This window comes from Mauremys mutica, chromosome 26, assembly GCF_020497125.1.
Source record: "Mauremys mutica isolate MM-2020 ecotype Southern chromosome 26, ASM2049712v1, whole genome shotgun sequence".
NCBI classification, from domain to species: domain Eukaryota; kingdom Metazoa; phylum Chordata; order Testudines; family Geoemydidae; genus Mauremys; species Mauremys mutica.
This window is the reverse complement of record NC_059097.1, coordinates 14,827,325-14,850,138: the sequence shown is the minus strand read 5'-3', so window position 1 is coordinate 14,850,138 and position 22,814 is coordinate 14,827,325. Positions and strand designations below refer to the sequence as shown.

Here is a 22,814-nt window from a genome sequence, read left to right as displayed (position 1 = left end):
AGAATTTTTCAGGTATCTAAGAGGGTGTCATAAGGAGGTGGGAGAAAACGTGTTCACCTTAGCCTCTAAGGATAGAACAAGAAGCAATGGGCTTAAACTGCAGCAAAGGGAGGTTTAGGTTGGACATTAGAAAAAAGTTCCCAACTGTCAGGGTGGTTAAACACTGGAATAAATTCCCTAGGGAGGTTGTGGAATCTCCATCTCTGGAGATATTTAAGAGTAGGTTAGATAAATGTCTATCAGGGATGGTCTAGACAGTATTTGGTCCTGCCACGAGGGCAGGGGACTGGACTCGATGACCTCTCGAGGTCCCTGCCAGTCCTAGAGTCTATGAATCTATGAAAAGTGCATGAGAGACAGGAAAGTTTCCTACAATGAGGGAAGGAACAAAGCTGCTCTGCCATGGAACCCTTCGGCAGAGGATTGCCGATTACCTCCAGGAAACTCTCCTGGAGATCTCTCTGGAGGATTCCTGTGAGATCTCGGCGTGCATCAACACCCTGTTCCACCGCACCGATTAGCTACACAGGAAAATGTCCAGGTCACGGACACACAGCCAGCTTCCCACATTTCTGTAACCAGAACCCACCTCCGCACTACACAGGCCACAGCCACTTACCAGGCGTCTCCTCTCCTACTTCTTGCTCCCCGGAGAGCAACCGCTGAGACTGGCTAGACACCTCTGGAGTGGAGAACAGTTCCTGGCTGTCTGCCCCACCGGGCGACTCCACCAGGAGCTGCACACCCTCATCTAACTCCCCCTCTTCATCCAAAACTTCGTCCTCCGGGTTAGGTCCCCTTTCCGCCACCTCTGTGCCCTCTGAAGTATCCACGGGCCTCTTCGCGATGGAGGTGGGTTCGCCACTGAAGATAGCATCCAGCTCCTTATAGAACAGGCAGGTCTTAGGTGCAGCACCTGAACAACGGTTTGCCTCTCTCATTTTATGGTACGCCTGCCTCTGCTCCTTTATCTTCGCTCTGCACTGCAGCGTGTTCCGATCACAGCCCTTTTCGCACAAGCCTCGAGCAATCTACCCCTAGGTATCCCAATTCCCACGTCTGAAGCGCAGCCTCCGCTCCTCATATACTGAGCAGAACCAGCAGCTCCGCAGTGGTCCAAGCGGGAGAGCGTTTGCTGCGATAACCCACCATAGTCACCTGGGAAGATGTGATGCGACTTCTCCACCCTGAGCAAACAGGCAAAGGAAGTTCAAAAATTCCTGGGGCTTCTAAGAGGGAGGAGCAGATGGTTGTTTACCTGGCTGCGGGGCGATGGAGTTCAAACTGCTGACCAGAGCGGTCAGGATGGACATCGTGGGACACCTTCTGAAGGTCGATTAAAGCGATGAAATGAAAAGTGGTGTCTACACGTGCAGTTTGTCGACAAAAACGTAGAGGAAAAAAAAGACATAAATCTCTCTTGAGGGTGGATGTATTTTGTCACCAAAACCGGGTATTTTCCCTGACAAAAGTCACCTCGCAGTGTGTATCCGCTCAAATGATCTTTCTTATGGGAGAATAGCCACCAGTTTTGTGGTGTATCTGTCCTGTTCCTGAGCAGTATGTCCTGAATTTGGTATCCTCGGTTGTGACTGAGGCACGGTGACAGGCAGCTCTGCGTGCTGCCCCTGCCTGCAGGCACCGCCCCCGCAGCTCCCATTGGCCACAGTTCCTGGCCAATGGGAGCTGCAGAGTGGGTGCTCTGGGTGGGAGCAGTGCGCAGAGACCCCCTGGCCACCGCTGCACCTAAGAGACAGAGGGACTTCCCAGTCGCTTCCGGGAATCGCGTAGAGCCAGGGCAGACAGGGAGCCCGCCTTAGCTCTGCTGCACTGCCCACTGGACTTTTAGCAGCCTACTAAAATCTCCTGGATGGCTTTTAATAGCCACCGGGAGATTAAGGCCAATTCTGGGAGACCCCTGGCCACTACGGCAGGGTTGGCAACTCTAGTTGTTACCCAGGCCTTAGAGGTGGAGACTCCTGAAGATATCTCCTAGCTAATCCTAACAGAGAGAAGTGCTGTCTCTGGCAAAGCAGGTGTGGGGGAAATAGAAGTGTTTTGTTGTTTTTGAACTCACCCTTTGCGATGCTTCCAATGTGTATAAAATGAAATGAGTGTTTAATATGGGACAGCTGCAGAAAGTTTACGCTTTTTGAATAACCCCCCCCCCCCACGTCTTGTACCGTATAGTGATTCTCATCCAGACGTATATTTAGTTTCTAATTTAGACCTGTTCCAGCAGATTAAAAAAATAAACTGAGCATATTTGGAGAAGCCATTCCTCACCAGCACTTTTGAGATTTTGGATGGTTTGGTAAAGGATTCTTCTCCAGAGAAATGTCAATTTGCCCCCATCAAGACCAAGGATTTGGCAAGAACACAGGTAGAAACAGCAGGCACCCAGTGAGATGAAAGCTGTGGCGAGCTACGGTCCATGTAACACTGTGTTTAGAACACAACTCCCTAGTTCAGTGGCATTGATTAGTGTCCCAAAGATGCCCTGGTTAGATTGAGAATAACTGTCCTTTACCATTTGAATCCGAAGTTTCACAAGGCAAAGTGAAGGCATCAGCTCTTTTTCTCAGGACGTTCCTTCCTCACGGATCCCAATCTGGCTGCACTGTTGGACAATAAGGACTTTCCTTCTGTGTAAGTGATGATAACCCATTAGGGAATGAGTCTGCCAAGCTCCACGTTCAGACTGCAGGATATATGAATGTGGAGTCCTGATTTTATGCTTAGTCTCTTAGTTTTGGTCCTGTGTTTTATGTCTTTGCATCACATCTCCATCTTCATCTCCTTGGAAAGATTAAAAGTGTGAAAATAGAATAGAATTGGTTTTTCTCATGTTGCAAACCTTCCCACATAGAGTGAGACCCCTTTGACCAACACTTATGGCAGAAAAACCAGAGATTAACTTCCAGAAATGGAAGGCACCTATATGGGTGTAAACCACAAGCTTACAGAAGGGTTCACTTGGTGGAATTGGGTTTTAAATGGAATTGAAGGAAAGTAACATTATTATAAGATTGTGTAATCTTTGATTATGTTATTGTTACCACTGACAATGAAATTAAACATGAAGTTCATTATTTGTTAACAAACAAGAGACTAATTATGTGATAACTTTAATCTTTCCAATATCTTTCTGATTATATTTATCTTTTAATTAGTAATAGAGGAAACAGTAGCTAATCCTTAAAAGCTTATTTGATGTCTTTTACCCCTTATTAGTAAGGAATTGTGAAATAAAACCATTCTCCAAAGATTGCAGTGATGGTATATGGGAGAGAAATCATGTGGATGAGAATACAGATCAGTATAGACTTTAATTACTTCCATTTCAAACGGAATTTATTTTGACAAGCTAAAGTCAATTTCTGTTCAGAGGACAACTCAAGGAGAGAGTTGTGTAACCTTTTACCCAGTTAGAGTGTACGGCTTACCTAGTTCCTGTTAGCAAAGGAGAGACATGACTCCTATGATGAGATGTCCACATATATTTATAAGAAAGATGATGGACGCATTGGCCATTACTAGTGAGTTTTTTTTTGTTTTGTTCTTTTTGTTAAAAACATCTGCGACCAGTTATTTTTATCAGTAGTCAGGCCAGATATTAAAGCGTAGCTATTGAACCATTAGGCCAGGCTGTGGAGACGTCCTCAAAACTGGCCTTAGTGTTTTTTCACATTTCTCTTTGGGGTTCGTACATCTACACTGAATGTGGTTTTCATGGATACTTTAAGAAAACTGTTAATTAGAGAAGAATTTTCCAAAATGATGTTAAGCCAAAGTTTGCCTCATTCCAACTGCATTGGGTCATGTTGTCAGTATCCCAGGCATACTTCACCCTGATTTGCCCAGAGATCTCCGGAGATGCACCATAAAGTGGAGTAAGCTGGAATTGTCAACCATAAGGACCAAGATGCAGGCTTGTGTCAGCGAGTGCACCAGTGTTGATTGCCTGTGGAATCCACACAGGGAAAGCACCAGCTAGAAAACTTCTCCATAGCTGAATTATCCCTTAAACTCTGCCCTCTGAAATGCTTGAATATGTACTTCCCGTTCTGTGAAGTCTGTAAACTATTCGGTGACAAGCTGTTAAATTTCTGCTTATGAAAGCCCCAGTGAGGTCTCGAGCTGGGTCAGAGGGGGAAGGAGTGCCTTAGTGTGGATTGCACTGGGTGGGGGGCGCACTAAGGGGGTCCCCGTGGTGAAACCTGAGCCCTCCAAACCCACCAAGCCGGGCTGCCTCTCACACTGTGATGCTGATGTCAAGCTCCAAGGCTTGGACAGGCAGTGCACTTACACAGCCAGCCAGATGGGGACACACCCAGCTGCGTCCCTGCCACCCAGGAACCATCAATAGGTTCCAGCCAATTCCCCCCAGAACGGTCCCATTTTGCACTGGTCAGAAGCCTGGCCGCTGTAAGTTCATTACCTAGTGCGCCACTTTGTCAAAGGGAAGTGGACATGCCCCAACCTTTGTAACCTGAGCAGATTTCTCCAGCACTTCAGACAAACTCACTGGTAAGGATAAAACATTCAATTTGCATCTCCCTCGGCTGCTTTCTGTGTCTTACCAACCACGGGGGAAGCCCTCCTCCCCTCTGCCAATTGGGTCATTTGCATTCTTACAGACAAGTATTTCTTCAGTAGAATTTGCATCCTGTCTTAAAGAGACAGTTAATTTCCACGAGCATATCAGGACCGGTGTCCTGAAAAACTGGGAGCTGGATTGGGGTACCCTCCATCACCCCTTTCTCTATCCCCGAGAAGTCAGCTGTGTGCCTGCTCCCCTTCGGGAGGTCAGTTTCACAGTCCGTCCTCTCTGAACCCGAGTCACAGGCCGAGTGCCTGGGTGCAGAGATGCTGAATCAGCCACTCTGCCCAGGCATCCTTTCCCACGTGACCAGTAAGGAGACATTCATGTACTTCCACTATTCCTTCCCCTGTTTCCTTCTCTGGGCGCCCCCCTCTGTGCTCTCTTCAGCAGTCTATGACCCCCGTTCTGCTGCAAAGGGATCACAGCTAACAGCCTGGATGGTTTTCTAACTGACAGGCACTTTATCCCCGTCCCTTCCTGAGGTGATGGTGCCTTCAGCTGCAGTGCAGGAACTGGTCTCCAGCTCCCCCACACCTGGAAGAATGCTGCTTCCCCCTCCTGCCGAGCCGTTAAAGAGAGACTCTCCCATTCGTTCAGCAGTTCATGGGGCTTTACTGTTTCCATATGGGGTCCCAGCATTGTATTTCTTCTTGCTGCGCATATACACCCTAACAGTCTGAGCTGCACTGAAAAATCATTTCCAATGAGCATGGCAATGGCAATAGACTTTAAAACCATCAGTTACGATGTGCATTTGGGTCAAAAGGCACAAGAATCCCGTAATCTCCTACTAATAAAAGTGCTGGCTGTGTTACCTTCTTGAATTACATTCTGCTTAACCAGAGAAATTTCTGCACCTGTAGCCTCCCATTGTAAGTATCCCCTGCCATGAATCCTGAAAGCCTTGATGTGCTCCATGTCTGGTTCTGCAGAGGGTAAGCCCACAAAACCAAGATGATAAGTGTCCGGCGCCTGTGAGATTTCTGTGTGGAGGACAGCAGAATTAACATGGGCCATGTTGTCTGCTTCCTCTGAGAACAGGGCATTTATTCCTCAGGTGAATTAGAGACAGCACCTCTCTGGCATGGGCGCCAACTTATATGGGCTCGTGGAGCTAAAGCCCCAGGAATATTCAAAATCAGGGGCTCTGCTCCACCAATATTTGGAGCTAGGTTTTGCCCCTTTAAATCCCAGCCGCGGCCGGGAATCAGAGGGCTCTGGGCTGCCCGCTGCTGCGGGGAGCCCAGAGCCTTTTAAATCCCAGCCGCGGCAGGGATTCAGAGGGCTCTGGGCTGCCTGCAACCGCGGGGAGCCCAGAGCCCTTTAAATCTCAGCCGCGGCTGGGAATCAGAGGGCTCTCGGCTGCCCGCTGCTGCGGGGAGCCCAGAGCCTTTTAAATCCCAGCCGTGGCCGGGAATCAGAGGGCTCTGGGCTGCCCGCTGCGGCGGGGAGCCCAGAGCCTTTTAAATCCCAGCCGCAGCTGGGAATCAGGGGGCTCCGGGCTGCCTGCAACTGCGGGGAGCCCAGAGCCCTTTAAATCCCAGCCACGGCCGGGAATCAGAGGGCTCTGGGCTGCCCGCTGCGGCAGGGAGCCCAGAGCCCTTTAAATCCCAGCCGCAGCTGGGAATCAGAGGGCTCTGGGCTGCCGGCAGCAGCGGGAAGCCCAGAGCCCTTTAAATCTCAGCCGCGGCTGGGAATCAGAGGGCTCTGGGCTGCCCGCTGCTGCGGGGAGCCCAGAGCCTTTTAAATCCCAGCCGCGGCCGGGAATCAGAGAGCTCTGGGCTGCCTGCAACCACGGGGAGCCCAGAGCCCTTTAAATCCCAGCCGCGGCCGGGAATCAGAGGGCTCTGGGCTGCCTGCAACCGCGGGGAGCCCAGAGCCCTTTAAATCCCAGCCGCGGCCGGGAATCAGAGGGCTCTGGGCTGCCTGCAACCGCGGGGAGCCCAGAGCCCTTTAAATCTCAGCCGCGGCTGGGAATCAGAGGGCTCTCGGCTGCCCGCTGCGGCGGGGAGCCCAGAGCCTTTTAAATCCCAGCCGTGGCCGGGAATCAGAGGGCTCTGGGCTGCCCGCTGCGGCGGGGAGCCCAGAGCCTTTTAAATCCCAGCCGCAGCTGGGAATCAGAGGGCTGTGGGCTGCCTGCAACCGCGGGGAGCCCAGAGCCCTTTAAATCCCAGCCGCGGCTGGGAATCAGGGGGCTCCGGGCTGCCTGCAACTGCGGGGAGCCCAGAGCCCTTTAAATCCCAGCCACGGCCGGGAATCAGAGGGCTCTGGGCTGCCCGCTGCGGCAGGGAGCCCAGAGCCCTATTATTACCAGCTGCGGCTGGGAATCAGAGGGCTCTGGGCTGCCGGCAGCAGCGGGAAGCCCAGAGCCCTTTAAATCTCAGCCGCGGCTGGGAATCAGAGGGCTCTGGGCTGCCCGCTGCTGCGGGGAGCCCAGAGCCTTTTAAATCCCAGCCGCGGCTGGGAATCAGAGGGCTCTGGGCTGCCTGCAACCGCGGGGAGCCCAGAGCCCTTTAAATCCCAGCTGCGGCCGGGAATCAGAGGGCTCTGGGCTGCCTGCAACCGCGGGGAGCCCAGAGCCCTTTAAATCTCAGCCGCGGCTGGGAATCAGAGGTCTCTGGACTGCCCGCTGTGGCAGGGAGCCCAGAGCCCTTTAAATCCCAGCCGCGGCTGGGAATCAGAGGTCTCTGAGCTGCCGGCAGCAGCGGGGAGCCCAGAGCCTTTTAAATCCCAGCCGCGGCCGGGAATCACAGGGCTCTAGGCTGCCTGCACCCGCGGGGAGCCCAGAGCCCTTTAAATCCCAGCCGCGGCCGGGAATCAGAGGGCTCTGGGCTGCCTGCAACCGCGGGGAGCCCAGAGCCCTTTAAATCCCAGCCGCGGCCGGGAATCAGAGGGCTCTGGGCTGCCTGCAACCGCGGGGAGCCCAGAGCCCTTTAAATCCCAGCCGTGGCTGGGAATCAGAGGGCTCTGGGCTGCCGGCAGCAGCGGGGAGCCCAGAGCCCTTTAAATCCCAGCCGCGGCCGGGAATCACAGGGCTCTGGGCTGCCTGCAACCGCGGGGAGCCCAGAGCCCTTTAAATCTCAGCCGCGGCTGGGAATCGGAGGGCTCTGGGCTGCCCGCAGGGGCAGAGAGCCCAGAGCCCTTTGAATCCCAGCCGTGGTGGCTGGGATTTAAAGGGCTCAGGGATCCCCGCGGCTGCCAGCAGCCCAGAGCCCGGTGAATCCCAGCCCCTGGCCGCTCATTGCCCCCTCCCCAGACCCCTGCCCCAACTGCCCCCCAGGACCCCCACCCCCTATCTAAGCACCACTGGTCCTTGTCCCCCGTTACCCATTCCCGAGACAACTGCCCCTAACTGCCCCTTGGGACCCCAGCCCCTATCTAAGCCTCCCTTCTCCTTGTCCCCAACTGCCCCCTCCTGAGACCCCACCCAACTTTCCCCCAGGACCCCACCCCCTACCTGTCCCCTGATAAACCCCCTGGACTCCCATGCCTATCCTACTGCTGCCTGTCCCCTGACTGCCCCTCCGAACCTCTGCCCGATCCAACCCCCCCTGCTCCTTGTCCCTTGACTGGCCCCTGGAACCCCCTACCCCTTCTCCAACCTTGTAATCTTGTGGCACTGACGTGTTGTAGCTTCATTTTATATCGGCTTACAAGGCGGGAGTGGGGGGGGCACCACCATTTTGGGCCCCACCAAAAATTATACAAACCTGCCGCCTATGCTCTCTGGCTCTTCTGTTTTCACAGGAGGGTTGGGATGGGGATTAGAGGAATGGTTTTGGGGATGTGTGACGCTCTGTACCTCGGGGGGACACCCTACACCCCCATCTTTATAAAATGACTGTGGTATCCAATGCACAGTTTGTCATGTTGGGGTGATCGGAAGGCTCGGGATGCACTGCGCGGGGTTGTTACAGTAATCGTTACTGTAATGTTATAGGAAGGTTGTAGGTTACAATTTCATATATAGAGTTATGAGGCTGAAAATGTATCCTCGTGGCTTAAAGCAAGCCCAGGCAAAAACTCTCCAAGAACAGAGAGGCAGTTCACACCTCATCAGGGCATGGATGGGACAAACCCCGCCCAGCCTCACAGGGAACAACGGACACTCGCTTAGGCAGCAACAAAACAGTCTGCTAGACCAGGGGTCTCAAACATGCGGCCCGCTGAGTTATTTCTGGCAGCCCAACAAGCTCCCTGCCCCCCAGAGAGTCATTTCCTGCTGCCGCCAAGCTCCCCTCACCGCTGCGCCCCTTCCCCGCTCCTCTGCCTGGTGGCGGGAAGCACCTGGAGGTAAATAGCTGTTTGGTGGCGCCTAGCGCTTTCCAGGAGGGAGGGGGAGGAGCGGGGAGCCGTGTACTCGGGAGGCGGTGGGGCAGGGGTGGGGATTTGGGGAAGGGGTTGGAATGGGGGCAGGAAAGGGGTGGGGCAGGGCCTCCTGGAAGGGATGGAGTGGAGGCAGGGCCGTGGCGGAGGGGATTTTGAATCTTTATATGTAAAGGTGTCAGTGATGCAGCCCTCGGGCCAATGTACGAGTCCTCATGTGGCCCTGGTGGTGATCTGAGTTTGAGATCCCTGCATTAGACCCTGGAGGGAGTCACCCCTTTCCTTGGGGCAGTTTGGGACGGCGATGAGGTAATGCTAACCTGACTCTGAAGGGGGGCGGGGAGCCAAGAGGGAAGAAAGGCCATGATAAAAGGGAGAGCTGTTTTGCCAGGCTCTCTCTCTCCTGCCTGTATCGTGTGAAGGGTCAGGCCAGAGGGCTAGCGGAGAGTGACAGAAGGTAGCAATATTAGCCCCAGATTAAGCAGGTCCCTTATAGTTCAATACATTTTAAGTGAGGAAAATGGTAGTAAAAGTATCTGCTCTGCAGCACAACCTGAAGCAACAGCAGAGCAACTGGGAATGGAACAATTGGTTTCCAAGGGGGGAACTCGATGACTAACAATGGCTTTGAAATGGGGGAACAGTATAACCGTGATGCTCAGGGTTTGTTTACGTGGAGAGGCAGACGTCAATGAAAGGAGGAGGCAGACGTCAGAGCCCTAGTGGGGCTCTGGGTGATCGCTACTTCCCACCACCCAACACAGATGGAATGAGGTTGAGTAGTGTCCGCAAAAGAGAAACCAAACAACTAATTATTCCTCCAGAAAGGTTTCTAATGACAACACAGACAGAATAAGAAAAACAGAAGTAAAGACCAGCACTGAGTGAGGATTAATACAAATGGCAAGTTAGACTGGAGACAAGCACAAGTCCACGTAATATTGTGCATTAACTGCCTGTTCCGGTAAGTGCACATATCAAAGGTAAATACTGAAAATAGTTACAAGCACGTGCAATGCTACTGTTACCGATTGCCCAGCAACTTCACACGCACTGTAACCACCCCCAACAAATACAATTCTCTATGCAATACTAAGACATTGATTCACTATATGGTACTGACCTCAACCTACCTATAACCTTAGCTAACAACTTATAAACTTTGATGGACTTTTGTGATAAACTTGATGGTAACTTATACTGAAGACAGGCACAGCGACTTTAAAGCTATGATGATTTATAAACTACCAGCTTCACCTGCGCCGTACCTGCTTTCAGCAAGGCACAACACATATACAGTTGTTATATATTGATTAACTATTGACTAATACTATTTTTAAACAACTTAAACAATTTGCCAATATAATTAAACTGTAATATTAATACAGATTTAAGATTAACTAGCTCGAGCACAACCAGACCTTGCCACTCTGAAACCTTACCCTGCATTCCTCCAAAGATACATTACCTTCAGTTGACTGTTTCCTGCACTGGCCAGGCACAGATAGTCGGTGAAGCACAAGTCCCTTTGGTTCAGGGGTGTATGTGGAGCCCGACAAAGGGTGACCTCTTTTAGGTAGGTACGTACGTACGCACGCACACACACACCTTTAAACTCTTTTTATACAGTATTTGCTGGCCGTGTTTTAAAACAGGTCAACCAATAAAGGTGGCCAAATGTTTCAGTGAGGTATTTGCAGTTGTTTTGAACTTCTGAACTGTGCACCTGTGCTCAGCTCAGCTCTACTCTATGCGACTAATTGTGGTCAATTTGCTGGACTCAAAAATGCTCAAGTCAGATTAAAGAGGTATTTGGTTGCACAGCATAGTAACCACAAGCCTGTATCTATCTTTACAGAGTTTCCTTTTTAGTCGATAAAGCTTCCTAGCTAGATTATGCTCATGCTTGCAGGATTCAACTGTACTCGCTTCTTACAACTTCTGGAAGGTTGAGGCCTAATGGTGCTTAGCCGGACACTACTTGACAAGACTTAAGGACATTATAACAGAATGATAGAATCTCAGGGTTGGAAGGGACCTCAGGAGGTCAAAGCAGGAAAAAAATCACAGTTTAGACTAGGAAAAGTGATGGAGTTTGGGTCAGGTCACGGGGAAAGCTAATGCCAACCCCTGCACCTGCGCTGCATCTGCTCTACAACTATAATTGTCTTTTTACCCCAAGATCACTCACTTGAGCAGCCAACGCCATGTGCAGCCCTAGTGGATGTCAGGCACAGGTAGTTTTTGCCTCAGGGTACCCCACCTGGAGCTGATGAACATTCCTGGCTGGAGGGACACACACTCCTATGACTCAGAAGGAAAGGAGTTGATAAAAAAGATCACAGGACTGACCCCAAAGAAGGGTGACCTGCAAAAGGCAGAAGCAGGCAACTCATCTGGTGGAGCTGAGAGACCACAGTGAAGATGGTGCACAGATCACTAGGTGAGAATTAGCAAATGTGATTATTAAAAAAAACCAACCAACTTTGGCCAGCCCTAATCAAGGCATGTGTTACAGGTCTCTCGTGTGGATTTTCCGATGTCTAATAAGGTGTGAGCTATTTTTGAGGCTTTTCCCGAACTCAGAGCATGTGAAGGGCATCTCCCCTGTGTGGATTCTCTGATGCGTGATAAGGTTTGAACTCCAATTGAAGCTTTACCCGCTCTAAGAGCATGTGTAGGGCGTCTCTCCTGTGTGGATTCTCTTATGTGCGATAAGGTTTGAGCGTCGCCTGAAGCTTTTCCCGCACTCAGAGCACGTGTGGGGCGTCTCTCCTGTGTGGATTCTATGATGTGAGATGAGGGATGAACTATGAATGAAGCTTTTCCCGCACTCAGCACATGTGTAGGGCGTCTCCCCTGTGTGGCGTCTCTGATGTTTGATAAGGTGTGAACGCTGACTAAAGCTTTTCCCGCACTCAGAGCATCCATAAGGTTTCTCACCCGTGTGGATTCTCCTATGTGCGCTCAGGACAGAGCTGTGATTAAAGCGTTTCCCGCACTCAGAGCACGTGTAGGGCATCTCTCCTGTGTGGATTCTACGATGTGAGATGAGGGATGAACTATGAATGAAGCTTTTCCCGCACTCAGAGCACGTGTGGGGCGTCTCTCCTGAGTGGATTCTACGATGTGAGATGAGGGCTGAACTATGACTGAAGCTTTTCCCGCACTCAGAGCATCCATAAGGTTTCTCACCCGTGTGGATTCTCCTATGTGCGCTCAGGGTAGAGCTGTGATTAAAGCGTTTCCCGCACTCAGAGCACGTGTAGGGCTTCTCTCCTGTGTGGGTTCTCTGATGTGCGATAAGGTTTGAGTGTCGCCTGAAGCTTTTCCCGCACTCAGTGCATGTGTAGGGCGTCTCCCCTGTGTGGATTCTCTGATGTCTGATAAGGTTGAAACACTGACTAAAGCATTTCCCGCACTCAGAGCATTCATAAAGTTTATCACTCGTGTGGATTCCCCTATGTCTGCTCAGGGCAGAGCTGTGTTTAAAGCTTTTCCCGCACTCAGAGCACGTGTAGAGCCTTTCTCCTGTGTGCGTTCTCTGATGTGCGATAAGGTTTGAGCGCTGACTGAAGCTTTTCCCGCACTCAGCGCATGTGTAGGGCGTCTCTCCTGAGTGGATTCTACGATGTGAGATGAGGGCTGAACTATGAATGAAGCTTTTCCCGGACTCAGCGCATCCATAAGGTTTCTCACCCGTGTGGATTCTTCCATGTTTGCTCAGGGCAGAGCTGTCCTTAAAGCTTTTCCCGCACTCAGGGCACGTGTAGGGCTTCTCTCCAGTGTGGGTTCTGTGATGTCTGATAAGGGCAGAGGTCCCACTGAAGCTTTTCCCACACTCATGGCATGTGTAGCGTCTCCCTTCCAAGTGGATTCTCTCGCAGGTTATAAGGTCTGAGTGGCTACTGAAGTTTTCCTCTGGCATCTGCTGCGTCTCACAGGCTTTGGCTTTTTCTGGGAGTGCACAACTCCTGGAAACATTCCCTTTGGATCTTCCTGATAACGTTCCATGTGGTTCTACTTGCTCAGCGTCTTCCTGCTGGAGTTTCTCCTTCTCATTCTCACTCACCATCCCATCACCTGATGGGAGACAGAGAGAATCCAGACACAGGTCACTCCCTGTGCCAGAAAGAAAGGAAATCTCAGAGAGAGGAATGGAAAAAGGGATGAACAAACCACAATATGTGTGGGAGAGTTCAAACCTATCAGGAGCTGATTTTCCCCAAACCCTTCCCCAGAGGAGAGAGGAAGGGATCAGTTTTGGTCCACATCTCACCAGAACACTCAAGGGAAAGCGAGACCGGGGAGGGACCTGCTGCAAGTTGTCAGTCAGAATAGGAGGGAAGCCATGAGTGACATCTGCCATAATGATTCCACATCTGCAGGGAACAATCCTGAGCTTGGAGAGCTCACAGGGTCTTTGTAGGGCATCCCAAATGTTTCCTGCATTCCTAAACAGTTGTTGAGTTGGTTTAACCAAGTCCTCACCTGTGCAGGCAGCTCTCGGGAGCACTTCTTTCTCAGAGGCCTGGAGGTCCGGGACCCACGGCTCTTCCCCTCGTTCCAGCTGCGAGATCACATCAGGTTTGGAAATTGGAAACCCTACTCCAGGCAAAGAAAACAAGGGAGGTCAGTGGAATTTGTGGGATACTCGTCACAAAGAATATTCCATGGTTGTAATCCCTGCTCATTTTTAAGCAGTAGAATACCAAGGCCAGCTTCCTTGGCTCAAAGTGGCAGAAGAGTTAGTATTATTATTATAAATCATCCTCTCTGGCAATAAATCCCTTATCAATGGCTGTGGTTGTCAAACTCTCTTTTCTTTATTGTCTTATCTTTATGGTCACCACTTTTACCTTGTTAATCAGTCTGGTTCGCTAATTGTTTCTATCTGCTGTAAAATTCATGTTGCTAGGTGTGAGTAAATTACGTAGTGGGATATAATTGGTTAGAGAATTATGTTAGGATATGTTAGAATTGTCAAGTATCGGGGGTAGCCGTGTCAGTCTGTATCCACAAAAACATCAAGGAGTCTGGTGGCACCTTAAAGCCTAACAGATTTATTTGGGTATAAGCTTTCGTGGGTAAAACAACCTCACTTCTTCAGGTGCATGGAGTGAAAGTTATACATGCAGGCATTATATACTGACACAGGAGGAGGAGGGAGTTACCTCACAAGTGGAGAACCAGTGTTGACAGGGCCAATTCAATCAGGGTGGATGTAGCCCACTCCCAATAATAGATGAGGAGGTGTCAATTCCAAGAGAGGCGAAGCTGCTTCTGTAAGGAGCCAGCCACTCCCAGTCCCTATTCAAGCCCAGATTAATGGTGTTAAATTTGAAAATGAATTTTAGTTCTGCTGTTTCTCTTCGAAGGCTGTTTCTGAAGTTTTTTTGTTCAAGAATAGTGACTTTGAAATCTGTTATAGAATGACCAGGGACATTGAAGTGTTCACCTACTGGCTTGTGTATGTTACCATTCCTGATGTCCAATTTGTGTCCATTTATTCTTTTACCTAGAGACTGTCCGGTCTGGGCAATGTACATGGCAGAGGGGCACTGCTGGCACCTGATGGCATCTATCACATTAGTAGACGTGCAGGTGAATGAGCCCTTGATGGTGTGTCTGATGTGGTTGGGTCCTCTGATGGTGTCGCTAGAGTAGATCTGGGGACAGAGTAGGCAATGAGGTTTGCTACAGAGATTGGTTCCTGGGTTGGTGTTTCTGTGGTGTGGTGTGTAGTTGCTGGTGAGTATTTGCTTCAGGTTCGGGGGTTGTCTGTAAGCGAGGACCTGGCCTGCCTCCCAAGCTCTGTGAGAGTGAGGGATCATTTTCCAGGATAGCTTGTAGATCGTTGATAATGCACTGGAGAGGGGCTGTATGTGATGGCCAGTGGTGTTGTATTAGGTGGAGCCTTTGTGGGAGGTGTGGGATTTACCTGAATAGGCCTAAGGAGACAATCCCAGGTCAGATATTTCGCACCCTCATTTAGAGAGACTAATGAGGAACCACAAGCGGGTGGAATACGCCACAGGATTCTGAAAGAAGGAAGTCTGGGGCGGGCTCTAGCAATTAGTTTGCTATGAAGTATCTCAGCATTTGGATGCATTCCTATATTTGAATTATTAATAAATCAGTGATGCAAATCATGAGTATTGAGGCTTGATGCTTAATTATGGACTTCCCAAAGGCCAGGTATGGTTTGGGGCAGCTATTGACATTATTGTAATCAGAGCAAAGGAGCAGATGTGGTATATCGCCATCCTATTTCCATAAGAAACCAGAGAAAATACGTCTTCTAGTTACCAGTTTTTCATTTTGTCAGGTCCCCGAGACAGTGTAAACTGAGGCAGGGCCTCTCGTCTGATGGGCTCCCTTGCGCCTCGATCTTTGTTTCCATTGGTGTCCATAGCTTTTAAGTCCGCACCGTGCAAGCCCCTCTTTACTATACTTCTCTGACTCTAATCGTTACGTGTATTGATCCTTGCCTATGATTTCAATTATAAATCAAGTGTCTGTGTGTTTCACCCAATTTCATCTCCTCCATTAACGGTGAGTAGCCATGTACAAGGGCGAGCTGCACCCCAACACGTCATCTTATCGGTGTAAACACTGTCCAGGCTACACCACCAGCCTGTGACATCATCAACAAAGTGCCCATGTGTGCCTGGGAAGGGGCCCTGCTCTGGGCGGGAGGATGCAGCAAGGACTCAGGGTCGGTGGCCGGGGTCGCTGTGCACAGAGATGGGGAGGTTATACGGGGAGGGGGCTAATGAGTGAGAGAGGGAGGTCAAGAGTTAAAATAACAATATTGGGGGGGGAATGTATAATGAAGTGAAACTGAACAGAAATAAAACTGGAGTGGAGGCTCTAAAGCAACAAGGCTTGGGCAGGGATTCGGGGTTAAAGGTCTGGGATCCCCCACAGCTCTAGATCCCCAAACCTCTCCTCCCTCCCACTGACCCACCCAGCCCACTTCCCGGGTGCCCTTCCCCCACACTCCCCTCCCCTTCTTCCCATTACTCTCAGCCGGCACCACCTCCCGGCACCTTGGGAGCTTCTTGTGTTCCCTCCTCGTCTCTCACAACCTCATCCCTCCCTGCTGCTGCTTAGCTCTAACCCTGCACACGTCCTCCCCATGTCCTGGCACCCCAGAATTACCTACTCCCCCGTTCTCCTCCCCACCCACGGCTCTGTTCTCCCTTCACCCGTGGGGTCCTGAATGGGAACATTATTCGCTCTCCTATCGAAAGAGGAGCTCATCTGACTGTCACACAAGCCAGGCATGAGTCACACACCTATTTACTCAATTTAGAATTCTACAGGCGACGTATTTTCCTCTTACACTGAGGAAAAGGCATGAAAGCTACAGTGATTAATGTAGTTATTAATGTAGCCAGTAAGGATACATTCAATGCAATTTTCAAATGACTGATGGCACCAAAAAGGCAAATGTCCAAAAATTATACTAGTGGGTGGGAGATGAGGCAAAAAAAGGGGGACAAGGAAACTTGTCAAAACTTGGATGACGAATAAAGGTATAAAGTTATTACTGCTCAGGTTCTTCAGAGACCCCACAGCTTCTAATAACCCAGGGGACAGGACTCCTTACCCAGCGAGGTCACATTCTCGTAGTTCTCCTGCATGACATCCCTGTAGAGGGCTCTCTGAGCGGGGTCCAGCAGAGCCCCCTCTTCCCTGGTGAAATACACAGCCACCTCCTCGAAGGTCACCGGCCCCTGAAAGAGCAAGAGTCCAACACTCAGGACCTGCTGCCCCACTCACAGCCCCACTATTCACGGAACAGCAGCACCAGGTAAATGGAGGCTCCGGGAGGCCCATGTTAACAGAGTCCCACCCCATCTTGCTTAGAGCAGCCAGGAGCCATCGGAGGGTAGAAAGAGAGAGAACCTGTGTGTCTCCCAGCTGACAGACGGAGGCAGGGTCGTCACATTTATCACATACCCACTAGCCAGAGCTTGATACAGGAGATGGGGCTGTCTCTGGACCCTGCTGGTGGCTCCCTGGTAGGAATCCCAACACTCTCCAAATAAAATATATGGATGAAAGGGGAAGTCAATAGTAAAGACTAGAAGTTAGAAGGTCAGAATTGTAGAAAATTGGTAAGGGAAGCTATCTAGAGTGACCAGATCACAAGCCTGCAATATCGCGACACATTGGGGTGCCATCAGCCCCGCCAATAGTCCAACCCCCACTCCTCCCAGGATCCCGCCTACTCTGCCCCAGGCTCCACTCCCCCGTTCAGTCCTCCTCCCCCCCACTGTGCCTTTCCTCATCCCCCAGCCTGCTGCTGGCTTGCTGCGTCCCTCCTCAGTCCCCACCCACCCCTCTCCTCATCACCCCCCCGCCGCCACTCTCCTTTTCACCCCCCCGCCACTCACAAATGGTGCCCACTTCCCGTCTGCCGGGTGGGTGCTCATCTGCCCCTGCACGACTCTCACCCCCCTCATTCCAGCCCCTCCCCCCGAGTGCCCACCCCTGCCCTGCCTCCTCTCCGCCTCCTCCCCCGAGCGTGCTGCATCCCTGCTCCTCCCCCTCCCTCCCGGAAAGTCCAACCCACGCCAAACAGCTGTTAGGCAGCGGGAAGTACTGGGAGGGAGGGGAGGAGTGGGGACGCGGCCTGCTGGGGGAGGGAGAAGGAGGCAAGGAGTGGGGAACTCGCCGCCTCCTTATCTGATTATTGGGACAATTGGTGTCCCGATCATACATCAATCGGGACGCGGGACAAAGGGTTAAATATCAGGACAGTCCCGATTTTATCGGGACATCTGGTCACCCTAAAGCTATCAGAAATCAATGATCAATCAATGAAAATAAGAGGGAAGTTTTTAAAAGTATATTAAGTACAAAATTAATCCTAACAATGGTAGTGGTAAATTACTAGATGGAAATGGCAGAATTAGCAAAAATAATGCAGAAGAGGTAAAAGTGTTCAATAAATGTTTCTCTCCTGGATTTGGAGAAAAACAGATGAAGTAACTCATATCATAAGGTGTTGACAACGACACACTTTCCATTCCAACATTAGCTCATGAGGACGTTAAACAGCAGCTATTAAAGTTAGACGTGTTTAAATCAGCGGGTCCAGATAACAAGAGTTTTCAAAGACACGGTGGAGGAGCATGGTGGACTGTTAATGATAATTTTAATTAGGACTTGGAACGCTGGGGAAATTCCATAAGACTGGAATAAAGCTAATGCTGTGCCAATATTTAAAACGTGTAAAAGAGGTGACCCCGCTAATTACAAGAGTGCAGCAGCCGATACTGGATTTCATTAATAAAGAATTTAAGGAGGGTAATATAATTAGTGCCCATTAACAAAGGTTTAGACACAACAGATTCTGTCAAACTAACTGGATATCCTTACTGGGTGAGATCAAAAGTTTGGTTGCAACTAATAGTATTGATGTAAACATACCTAGACTTCGATAAGGCATATGACTTGGTTCAGCAGAATATTTTGACTAGAAAACTAGCAACATACAAAATACACAGGGCATATATTAAATAGGTTAAAAACTGGGATTGTAAATGGGGAACCACGGTCGAGTGGATTTCTTTCTAGGGGGTTCCCACAGGGATTGGTTCTTGGCCTTGTGTTATTTAACATTCTTATCAATGACCTGGAAGAGGATATAAAATAATCACTGATAAAGCTTGCAGTTGCCACAAAGATTGGGGGTGGTGGTAACTAATGAAGTGTCAGTAGATTCCGGCTCCAGCACTGGAAGCCTGGGAAGTTTTCCCAGGCCTGGCCGAGGGGTTATTTCCTCTTCCACGAAGAGGGGAAGTTCCACTCCTGTTCTTTAAAAGTAGGCCCCAGATTACACAAGTCTCAGCAGGTTTGTCACATCCTGTCCCCTCCCTTTCCCCACCCTAGATAGTTCCTGCCTCCCACCACCTGGAGCAGCTCCCACCCTCCTATGCATTTACTGCTCCTCTCCCTCCAAGCAGAACCCACCACCAGCTCCCTGAGAATCCCTTACCTGAGCCAGCTCCATTGAAGCCATTTCCTTCCCCCTGGGAGGAGGGGATGATCTGGAGCGAAACGTGGACGTTATTCTGTAACCTGCCAGGGCGAGAAGGGCAAGGTGAGAAAATTCAGGTGGAGTTTTTGTCCATTCCACAAGCTGATTCCCCCAGGATGTTTCCCTGCTAATGGACATTCTAGGTTCTGCCACAATGTGAAGCACAGAGTGACCTTATCCCAGTACAGGCCTAGCCCCCGCCCACCAGGGTGTAACCCTCTGAGACAGGGTGAAACCCTCCCAGTAGCAGAGTCTCTCTGTTACACTTATCCAGATTGCGGACGATACCAAGCTGGGAGGGGTTGCAAGTGCTTTGGAGGATAGGATTAAAATTCAAAATGCTCTGGACAAACTGGAGAAATGGTCTGAAGTAAATAGGATGAAATTCAATAAGGACAAATCCCAAGTACGTCACTTAGGAAGGAACAATCAATTCCACACGTACAAAATGGGAAATGGCTGCCTAGGAAGGAGAACTGCGGAAAGGGATTGGGGGGTCACAGTGGATCACAAACTAAATATGAGTCAACAGAGCTACACTGCTGCAAAACAAGCGAACATCATTCTGGGCTGTATCAGCAGGAGTGTTGTAAGCAAGACATGAGGAGTAATTCTTCCGCTTTACTGCGCACTGATTAGGTCTCAACTGGAGCAGTGTGTCCAGTTCTGGGCAGCACATTTCAGGAAAGATGTGGACAAATTGGTGAAAGTCCAGAGAAGAGCAACAAAAAATGATTAATGGTCTAGAAAACAAGACCTTTGAGGGAAGATTGAAAAAATTGTGTTTGTTTAGTCTGGAGAAGAGAAGACTAAGGGCAGGTCTACACTACGGTGGCGATCGATGTTGTGAGATTGAGCTATCGGGGGTCGATTTATCGTGTCTAGTCTAGACACGATAAATAGATCCCCGAGCACTCTCCTGTCGACTCCTGTACTCCATCGCCGCGAGAGGCACAGGCGGAGTCAATGGGGAAGCGGCAGCAGTCGACTCACCGCCGGGAAGACGCCGCGATAAGTCAATCTCAGTACATCAACTTCAGCTACGCTATTGTCGTAGCTGAAGTTGCGTATCTTAGATCGATCCCCACCCAGTATAGACCAGGGCTGAGAGGGAACACGATCACTGTTTTCAAGTACATAAAAGGTTGTTACAAGGAGGAGGGAGAAAAATTGTTCTTCTTAACCTCTGAGGACAGGGCAAGACGCAATGGGCTTAAATTGCAGCGAGTGCAGTTTATGTCAGTCATTAGGGAAAAACTTCCTGTCAGAGTGGCTAAGCACTGGAGTAAATTGCCTGGGGAGATTGTAGAATCTCCATCGTTGGGGATATTTAAGACCAGGCTGGACAAACACCTCTCAGGGATGGTCCAGATAATACTGAGTCCTGCCTTGAGTGCAGGGGACCGGACTAGCTACCTCTCGAGGTCCCTTCCAGTTCTGTGATTCTATAAAGCAAAGACCAGAGAAGAGCAGAATCAAAGGAGTCACTCTGGGGAGTCTCCCTGTCACTGTTCCCAGGGCAGCTCTCTCAGGTTTACAAAGTTGTTGGATGCTCCAGCCTTTATCCAGTCTCTCCTGGGAGTGCCCCCTTCATGGGCTGGGCCTAGTTTTAGCTTTTGACAAGCGCGACCCCGGGGGCTCTGAGACGGGGCCTCCTTGCCGCAGCACATCTTGTTTCTTTCTGTGGCTCCCCAGTGAGTCCAAGTGAGTAGATACTCCTCATACAGACTGTGAACATAAGAGCGGCCCACTGCCTCAGAGCAATGGTCCATCTAGCTCAGCGGCCAGTGCCAGGTGCTTCAGAGGGAACGAACAGAACAGGGAACCATCAAGTGATCCATCCCCTGTCGCCCATTCCCAGCTTCTGGCAAACAGAGGCCAGAGACACCATCCCTGCCCAGCCTGCCTGTGACACTGGCAGATGAGGTGTTAGCTCTTGCAAAAGCTCCCAAGTCTTAACTGAACAGGGACAAACGCACGGCTGGAATCAGTCTGGCTCCCCTGGGTTAGTCTTGTTAAAACAGGGATTAGAATTATAACAACGTGTTTAGACTTTACTGAATGCTTGTGAGTTGCTGCCTGGGTTAATATCTGACTAGTTGCATTGTGAGCCTCTGTGGCTCTGTAAATCACCAGACAGGAGACAGACTTTACCTAGGTGAAGTGCTGACTGGCAACCGAACGCATTACACCCTGCCTGGCAGGAAAGGTCCATCCACACCAGATAGACTATTATGGGATGTTAAATAAGACAAATGACTGTTGTTGTGCTCATGACTTCCCATAGCTGAGTTCCCAGCAGCTCAGAGCACATGGCAGGAAGGGATTCAAAACCCCCATATGGAAGGAATTTATTATCTGTCTGCTGCTTGGACGCTGGGGGGAAAGTTTCAAAGGGGGAGCAGGCTGAAACTTGCACTCGAGACCCAGTAAACTCTGAAGGGGACTGAGATGCTCCCAGAAGTAAGAGGGGCCCATATCCTGATGGGAGCTGTCCACATTTACTCCCCCCCCCCCCGCCATTTCTTTCTTTCATTCCTTTATTTACCCTTGTTTGCCGACAGTCGGCTCTTTTGCTGTTTCCCCTGGTGCCCCGAGAGAGGAAGAAAGTGCCCCGAGGCCTCAGCCAGGGGGTTGAGCCCTGACACACTAGACGGACGTGCCCCGTAGCACCCCTGGGGCAGGGGCCAATGGGACTCTCAGAGCTGCACCCCAGAAGGCCTGAGGCCCAACTGCTGGGCACCAGTTTGAGGGGCTGGATGGCCTCTCCCTGGGGGCTGCCAGCAGCCTGGCACATGGAGTAGACACGGGGTGGCCTGGGGAGCAGGAAGCGGGGCAGCGTCCCAGACAGCACAGCGAGAAGGGAAATGGAGAGGGGACGAGGGGCACCGCAGTGAACTCAGCACCCATCCTGAAGGCCATTGGCAGAAAGTCGCCCTCTCCCTGGCCTACGGGGGTTAGACAGTGACACAGATCCCTTGGCAAAGTGTCGCTTGGTCTTTGCCATATCCCCATCGTGACGTAGCTCCTGTCGGGGAGCTCTGCTGAGGCCAGTGGCATTATGATCAGAAGGTGACACTCTGACACATGAGCAGAGACACACGGGGGAGGGTGGAGGATGGAGGCTACCAGGGTTGAACATGGCCCTACAGAGTGTGAGGAGCAAACTCCCTCTCAGCCTCTCCTCTCCCCCACCTCCCAGAGTCAGTAACTCTGATCAATCCTTCCCTGAAAGCTAAATACCCCAATATGTGAGACAGTATCAGCAAGACCAGAGTCAGCTGATGCTTTAGTGGCTGCAGAGCCAACCCCCTCGCCTAGCTGAGGGGAGTGAAGATCTGCAGTAAACGCAGGGCTGAGGCTGGGGGAGGGGGACACAGCTAATGGGGGACTGGGAGCCAAGAGGCCAGAGCCCGTGAAGGGCTGGGAGCAGAAGTCCTCAGCACTGCGTAGAGGAACTTCCGTTTATTTTCCCCATTTACCATCCTGCCATGTATTTAGAAACTTTTCATTCCCATTTAAACACACTGGAGCTAAGCTGTGTTGATATATTTCCATTTGAAATGGTACAGTTTTAATTAGGTGCTTAATCAGATGCTTTTGCACCAGAAAGCAATCCGTGATTGACAGGCATTCATTAATTCACTTGACTGGTTGCTGTGCATCAATTTAAAAAAACCTACAGATGGTGTGAGCCGGTGTAAAAATATCAGGCATTAAGAAATGGAAACTAGCCGTCAGTTCATCTCTCATGTGCTTATCTCATCATTTTAATTACATAGTTTGAAGGGACTGAACAGTAACACCAGGTTGTTTTATCAGCATCAG

General features: G+C 50.5%; 1 pseudogene; it reads right to left on the bottom strand.

Moving 5' to 3' along the window:
* Positions 1-22,814, bottom strand: part of LOC123356693 — a 200,773-nt pseudogene that overhangs the window by 85,998 nt on the left and 91,961 nt on the right.